This window comes from Eleutherodactylus coqui, chromosome 2 (genome assembly GCF_035609145.1).
Source record: "Eleutherodactylus coqui strain aEleCoq1 chromosome 2, aEleCoq1.hap1, whole genome shotgun sequence".
Classification (NCBI taxonomy): domain Eukaryota; kingdom Metazoa; phylum Chordata; class Amphibia; order Anura; family Eleutherodactylidae; genus Eleutherodactylus; species Eleutherodactylus coqui.
The window spans coordinates 317,002,061-317,010,204 of record NC_089838.1 but is presented as its reverse complement, the minus strand read 5'-3'; the positions used below and the strand labels follow the sequence as shown (position 1 = coordinate 317,010,204).

The 8,144-nt window shown below is 48.9% G+C and overlaps 1 protein-coding gene across 2 annotated transcripts in view; it reads right to left on the bottom strand.

Moving 5' to 3' along the window:
* Positions 1-8,144, bottom strand: part of DHPS (deoxyhypusine synthase) — a 51,276-nt gene that overhangs the window by 35,408 nt on the left and 7,724 nt on the right. The window contains exon 1 of one of the 2 annotated variants that reach the window (XM_066593696.1): positions 1-85. This exon is cut by the window's left edge and continues 60 nt beyond it. The exons of the other annotated variant lie outside the window; for it this stretch is intronic. The gene's annotated coding sequence lies outside the window, so the exon portion shown is untranslated. Of the gene's footprint in view, positions 86-8,144 lie in introns of those variants that run through there. 2 annotated transcript variants of the gene reach the window in all.

Sequence of the window (8,144 nt, the reverse complement as noted above, 5' to 3'; positions counted from 1 at the left end):
AAATCCTCAGCAGGCGGAGCTGCACTGCGGTCCTGGCTCAATGCACGGAGGAAATGCTCTGACCACACCCACTACACGGCGGTCGTCAGGGGGCGTGGTTCACACTCGTTTCCGGTCCTGAACTCTGCTGGTTGCCTGGTAACCAGATTATGATACGAGTAGTCGGTTGGTGTGGTCCGTGCCCCTGTGTGCAGCCTCCGGGCGACGCAACCCAAACAACCAATCACTGTGAATCAGCCAGCCCAAATAACCAATCAGGTTGTGAATCGAGCAGAAGTGTTGTGGAATATAATACTATGCCCTCCGGCCGCATATATCTATATTCCACAACACTTCTGCTCGATTCACAACCTGATTGGTTGTTTGGGTTGGCTGGTTCACAGTGATTGGTTGTTTGGGTTGGCTGATTCACAGGGATTGGTTGTTTGGGTTGAATCAAGCAGAAGTGCTGTGGAATATAAAGATATGCCCTCTGGCCACCCTGTACTGTAACCACATGACCTGCCGGGTGGAGCAGTGCACCACAGCGCCATCACACATAATCTGCTGCACTGCATCATCCAGCAATACCCGTGTTATCACCCAACTCCTAGTGCAGTCACCTGTTACTATGGGCACTGCCACCCAGAGCGCACCCTGTTCAGTACCGCCGTGTGTGGGCACGTTGCCATAGCAACCGATCAGATAATTATCTCATGTCAGCAGCACAGTCCACAGCTGCTGTACAGACGGTTATAGCGCCATTCTAAATGTGCCAGCTATGGGCAGCGCCCCCTAGGGCTTATCAACTGATCTCTTACTGCCATATTACATCTATTTACTAAGGGAATGGAGATTCCAAAGATAAGGACACAAATGTCCCCCTCATGCCCCCTGCCCATGAGAGCCCACCCCCTATATACAGTTCTTGTAGCATATATAGTACATACGACCCCCTAAATATACAGACGCCCCCTCCTCACCCCTGCACTGCCAGGTGCTGCCGTCGCTCCGTATCGGGCTGTTGAGGATAATAATAATAATAATAATAATCTTTATTTGTATAGCGCCAACATATTCCGCAGCGCTTACATAGACAGGGGGAATACAGACAGACAAAATACAAACATTACAGAACCACGGTTACATATAGTAATCAGTTGATGGAAACAATAGGGGTGCGGGTCCTGCTCCAACGAGCTTACATACTCCAAGTAATGGGGTGATACAGAGGGTAAAGGGGCTGGAGATGTGCACAGTATGGCGAGGTGGAGAGTGAGCGATGCTATACACATAGACAATGGTCAGACATTTAGCCGTGTGACGGCAGAAACGGTGTGACTGCAGGAGCGGTTTATGATGGCTAGCAGGGATTGCAGTCAGTAGGTCAGGGAGCATGTTATCAGGCGGAGTACAGAGAGGTTTGTTTAGGGAATGCGGTATGCCTCCCTGAAGAGGTGCGTTTTTAGAGCACGCCTGAAGTTCTGCGAGTCCTGGATTGCTCGGGTAGCCTTTGGTAGTGCGTTCCAGAGGACCGGTGCTGCTCTGGAGAAGTCTTGGAGGCGGGAATGAGAAGTTCGAATTAAAGGGGCGCTCAGTCTGGTTTCATTAGCAGAGCGGAGAGCCCGGGCTGGTTGATGGATTGAGATGAGGGAGGCGATATAGGGTGGCGCTGTACTGTGGAGGGCTTTGTGGATGAAGGTAGCGAGTTTGAATTGAATTCTGTATCTAACGGGCAGCCAGTGCAGTGACTGGCACAGGACAGAGGCGTCCGAGTAGCGGCTGGACAGGAATATGAGCCTGGCTGCTGCATTCAGGATGGATTGGAGAGGGTAGAGTCTGGTGCAGGGGAGGCCGATCAGCAACGAGTTGCAATAATCGAGCCGGGAGTGGATGAGGGCGACAATAAGCGTTTTTAACGTCTCCACAGTGAGAAAAGAGCGGATTCTTGCGATGTTCTTGAGGTGCAGCTGACATGTTCGGGCCAGAGATTGGATGTAGGGGGCAAAAGAGAGATCAGAGTCAAATATGACCCCAAGGCAGCGGGCGTGTTGTCTAGGAGTTATGGTGGCGCCACACACAGAGATGGAGATGTCAGGATGAGGTCGGTTAGTGGAGGGTGGAAATACCAGTAAGTCAGTTTTAGAGAGGTTTAGTTTTAGGTAGAGAGAGGACATGGTGTTAGAGACAGCGGACAGACAGTTAGTGATGTTTTGGAGGAAGGGTGCAGAGATGTCACGGGCAGAGGTGTATAGCTGGGTGTCATCAGCGTACAGGTGGTATTTGAGGCCAAAACTCCTGATGGTTTGTCCAATAGGGGCTGTGTAGATAGAGAAGAGAAGGGGGCCAAGGACCGAGCCCTGGGGGACCCCAACAGCAAGGGGAAGAGGAGGGGAGGTAGAGCCAGCAAAGGAGACACTGAAAGAGCGGTCAGATAGGTAAGAGGAGAACCAGGAGAGGGCAGTGTCCTTTAGGCCAATGGAGCGTAGCATACTGAGGAGGAGTTTGTGGTCAACAGTGTCAAACGCTGCAGAAAGGTCAAGGAGGATCAGTAGGGAGTAATCGCCCCTCGATTTGGCTGTCAGTAGGTCATTGGATACCCTAGTAAGGGCAGTTTCTGTCGAGTGTTGAGGTCGGAAGCCAGACTGTAGGGGGTCTAGGAGAGAGTTCTCTGATAAATAGCTTACAAGGCGGGAGTAAACTAGGCGTTCTAGTAGTTTGGAGATGAAGGGGAGGTTTGAGATGGGTCTGTAGTTGGCAGCATCAGTCGCGTCCAGAGTCGGTTTCTTTAGCAGTGGGGATATGATGGCGTGTTTGAAAGAAGAGGGAAAGATGCCAGAGGTCAGAGAGAGGTTGAATATAGTGGTGAGATGGGAGATGACCACTGGGGAGAAGGAACGGAGGAGGTGTGAGGGGAGAGGGTCGCTAGCACAGGTGGTGGGGCGAGCAGAGAAGAGCAATTTGGAGACTTCTTCCTCTGTCGCTGGTCTGAGTACAGACAGTGAGCAGGAGCTAGATGCAGTGCTGACAGGACTAGGGTCAGGGCTAGTCTGGGATTGGGAAGTTATTTCCTGACGGATGTCGTCTATTTTCTTTTTGAAGTAAGCAGCCAACTCTTCAGCACTGAGATCCGTCACTGGGGGCTGCGGTTTTGGGCTGAGAAGGGAGTGAAAAGTATCAAAGAGCCGTTTAGGGTTGTGCGATAATGAGGAGACTAGAGAGGTGAAGTAGACTTGTTTGGCATGGTGGAGGGCGAGGTTGTAGGTTCTGAGCATGAATTTGTAGTGGAGGAAGTCTGGTGCCGTTTGCGATTTCCTCCACAGCCGTTCAGCACTTCTAGAGCACCGCCGGATGAAGCGTGTATGAGGTGTGAGCCAGGTGTGAGTCATCTTTCTCTTGGAATCTCCCAGACATTCCGAAAGAGTTGGCAAGAATGCTATGGCAGTGCCACTCGTAACACCAAAAACAGCAAGCCACTGCCCCCCGATATAAGCTCAGCCAAGTTGGACTTGGACCCCATATTAGTGTCAGTACCCTTAAAGGGGTATTCCAGGCTCTTTTCAACTTCTGACCTGCCTTCTGGATAGGCCATCAGTAGTTGATGGAGGGGGACCATCAGCTGATCGTCCAGTACAGCGGACCGGGAGCCGCCACCGGGGAGCAGGAGCCAGCTGATGGGTCTCCGCAGTGAGCCTATCTGACAGATAGGCTGACTGCAGAGAATCGTGGCAATCCGCAGCATGCCACAATTTGCCGTCCGCGAGCGGAGAATCACTATGATTCTCCGCTCGTGGACAGGGGGGCTGCGTTTCCATAGCAACGCTATGGAAAGCGTTCACTGCGTTCCCCGTGGCCGCGGGGGAATGCAACGAAAATTCGTCCGTGGACAGGAGCTCAAACTCTCACTCACGACCTGAAGGTTGCGAGTTCAATCCCTGCCGGCTCAAGGTTGACTCAGCCTTCCATCCTTCTGAGGTCGGTAAATGAGTACCCAGCTTGGTGGGGGTAATAAATAAATGACCTGAAAGCGCTGCGGAATAAGTTGGTGCAAAACAAATAAGATGTATTTATTTATTTACCCCGCGCGGCGGCCCACACCGTCCATCAACCAATGGTGGTCTATCCAGAAGACAGGTCGTCAGTCGAAAAGAGCCCAGAATACCCCTTTAATACGAGGGGTGCGGATGTTTTTGGCTTTGCAATCTTCATTTGCTTTTCCATCAATAAAAGTTCTACCGCTCAGTTTTTGTAATACGTTGTAAACAAATGTTATGATTTCATGCGCCATTCTTATGTTATGGAGACTTGAAAAAAACATGGCGGAATCTGCAGCGGATCTCGCTGCAAAGCAGAGCAGAGCAGTGATGAAGATCCTGTTTCTGAAAGCAATGTCGGTCAAGGAAACCATAGACACTCTCCATGATTTAGTGAATTTCTGCTAAAACGATAGGTAAAGGGGTTTCGTCATTACCACAAAACCCCGTCCACCTGCTCGGTTCGGCCTAAAATCAAAAAAGAGGGCATACTCGCCTGGAGCCCCGCGACGCAGCAGCCGCCGGTACCAGGGAGTTCTGCAGCATTTATGGCAGGATGCTGATGCTTCCCTATCTTGGCCGGTGACAATGGATGAAACATGGATCTTCATGTGTGATCCTGTGTCAAGAGTGGAGAAATAATGGTCCACAGAAGTCGTTATCCAAGGTGATAGGGATAGAGACGGCATACTGCTTGTTGACCTTCCAGAGGGGTCTACTACCACAGCTGTGTATTACACAACACTTATGGTTAAACTGAAGGAGGCATTGAAGTCATAAAGACGCGGAAAGTTGCCCCAAGATGTTGTGTTCTTGTGTGACAATGCTTCATCCCACATAGTGGACATCACCCAGAGCAAACCGCTTGACCCGGGCTTCGAGGTGCTGGATCATCCTCCTTATTCGCCTGCTCTGTCACCCCTGGACTATCATCCATTTTCTAACTGAAAGACACTTCAAGGGAACCAAATTTGCCTCCATTTGTGACGTAATCGCAGCGGCTGACGCCTGGTTCACTGTCTAACTAAAGAAATTCTATCTGGATGGGTTGAAGAAGTTGCAACACCGCAGTTGGAAGTGCATTGATATCCGAGGGGACGATGTAGAATAAGTGTGAAATTTCATTGTTCTATATCAAGTTTTGTGGTCAAAGCCGAGGACTAATCAGCGCCTTCTCATATTAGTGCGCTCGCTCATTATTTCCATTAGCTGCAGTGATTGTGTTCCCTTTAGTGCCCGGAAGTAACATCCCTGCTGCCTGAACAGTAGCGTACACCAGGGGGATAACTAAAGGCTCAGGGGCCTGGGTGCAAAAGTTCACAAGCACCATATCTACAAGAGCACTTTTGAGTGGGCTTAGATACAGCGGTGTAACTCTAGGATGCCTTAGAACAATGCAGCCCCCATATAACAGTCAGACCCCGGCTCTACACAGTATAGTGATTACCCTGCATTTAAGGTGACTTTATATAGGACGACTGTAGGGGCCATAAGCACAAGATAGCTGGTCCGTTGACCATTGTACCTCTGCTTTCACAGAGCAGTGATAGTCGTTCAGTGAGTTGAGGCGGGGCGCGCTGAAGATCTCTTCCGACCACCTCCATTCACTGTGAACAGGCAGTCATTCAAAGATGAACAACTGCCTGTTTACACCGAGAGTGAGTTTCTCACTAGTCGTTTAGTTTCAGTGAGCGGAAACAAAGCAACTACTGAATGATTTCTTGCTCAATACCTTGTTGGGACCAATTTTTTGTACGAGACAATTATCACTCATTTGATACATTTTTTGGGCCGATAGTTATCTGGTGTAAAGTTGCCCTTACTCCCAGTGATCACAGGTGATATCTCTCTGATGGGTAACATCCATTGTTGTTTATTGTTATTTTCCAGATCAGTATCCAGCTCAAACGTACCCCTCAAGACCCAAAATATACAGCCTGCAGTCATCTGCACCAGTACCCATACCTAAATCATACAGCCTGCAGTCATATATACCTGTATCCATACATCCTGCAGTCAGCTTTAAATCTTCCCACACATAAACCATACAGCCTGCAGTCATCTGTACCTGTACCCATACCTAAACCATATACCCTACAGTCATCTGCACCAGTACCAATACCTAAACCATACAGCTGGCATTAATCTATACCTGTATCCATACATCCTGCAGTCAGCTTTAAATCTTCCCACACATAAACCATACAGCCTGCAGTCATCTGTACCTGTATCCATACTTAAATCATATACCCTACAGTCATCTGCACCAGTACCGATACCTAAACCATACAGCTGGCATTAATCTATACCTGTATCCATACATCCTGCAGTCAGCTTTAAATCTTCCCCCACATAAACCATACAGCCTGAAGTCATCTGTAGCTGTACCCATACCTAAACCATACAGCCTACAGTCATCTGTACCTGTACCCATACCTAAACCATATACCCTACAGTCATCTGTACCTGTACCCATACCTAAACCATACAGCCTGCAGTCATCTGCATCTGTACCCATACCTAAACCATATAGCCTGCAGTCATCTGTACCTGTACCCATACCTAAACCATACAGCCTACAGTCATCTGTACCTGTACCCATACCTAAACCATATACCCTACAGTCATCTGTACCTGTACCCATACCTAAACCATATAGCCTGCAGTCATCTGTACCTGTACCCATACCTGAACCATACAGCCTACAGTCATCTGCACCATACATTATAACGTGGTAGGGGGACCTGTGGGACCCCTGGCTTAGGGGCCAAGTCACAACTGCGAACACATACCTGAGTAGCTACACTACTGCATGCAGAAGTAGAAATGCATTTGGCTGCAAACAGCAGCTATAAGCATCACTGCCTGCCACTACTGAGCCACCGACATTGGAGTGACAGTGGTCAGTGGATCATTAGCAATGAGCTGCTCTTTTGACCCCTGCTTGGCTGACAGCTTTCCCACCAAATTTGTGTTTACTTCACCTCTTGCCCTGCTCCGAGTGGTTTTAGAAGCCAGCTGGTAACAGCAGCTGAGTGGCTCAAACTCCTGACCAATTGAACCTTGTTGCTCGGGCAGATGTTCTGTGTCATATTACCTCCACTCAAAATCGGTCTCTACATGTCTTATTGAAATATGATTTATAGTCCCGTGTAATTTAAGGCATACATTTCATACGTTTTTTTCCATATTTTTGTCCAGCCCCTGTAACTGTTGGGAAACATGCAATAGGAGCTCAGGCTACTGTTTTGTCTGTTTTATGGCCCATTTAGACACAACGAGAATCGCTCATAAATCACTCAAAGCCGTCATCTGCACCATACATTATAACGTATACCAGCTGTACATCTATAATTATATACAGAACATAACTAAATTACACCAACATGGTCCATATCACCTCCTGCATACTGCAACTTCGGCCTGTTATCTGCACGTAAGTTATCACATCTTCTGGTTCCGGGCCTCACCGTCACACACTTTTGCTAAGTGCCCAACTCTACCATCTAGTTCTGCAATGAGATAGCAGCCCGGTATTGTGAAGCAGGGGGCCATGTGCTGGAGGGTCTTTTTTTACCTGGGTGTTGCGCTACAGTGGTAGGGGGACCTGTGGGGCCCCTGGCTTAGGGGCCAAGTCACAACTGCGAACACATACCTGAGTAGCTACACTACTGCATGCAGAAGTAGAAATGCATTTGGCTGCAAACAGCAGCCATAAGCATCACTGCCTGCCACTACTGAGCCACCAACATTGGAGTGACAGTGGTCAGTGGATCAGTCTTGGATCTGGGACATACAGTAGTTCCCAGTGATCCAAAGGAGGAGAAGGTACTGGCTGGTGCTTGAAGGATCCCTGGTACCCAAGTGGGCCAGTCCAATGCTTTGTGGAGCACCCAGGAGAGTTGCCAGCTCTTGCAGGAGTTCGGGAGATCTCTTCTATTTCTGTAAGTGCTCCAAATATTATTATGTGCAGTCAATTTAGTTAGGACACAGTCAAGATATAGTCAGAAGTAGTTCATGCAACCATCATCATGCCCCAAAATCATGCTTGTCAAGTCTTCTAGAGTGTCCAGGAGACTCCTGAGAAAAAGGGGAGATCTCTCACCTCTTGGAAGAGCTGGCAAATCTGGG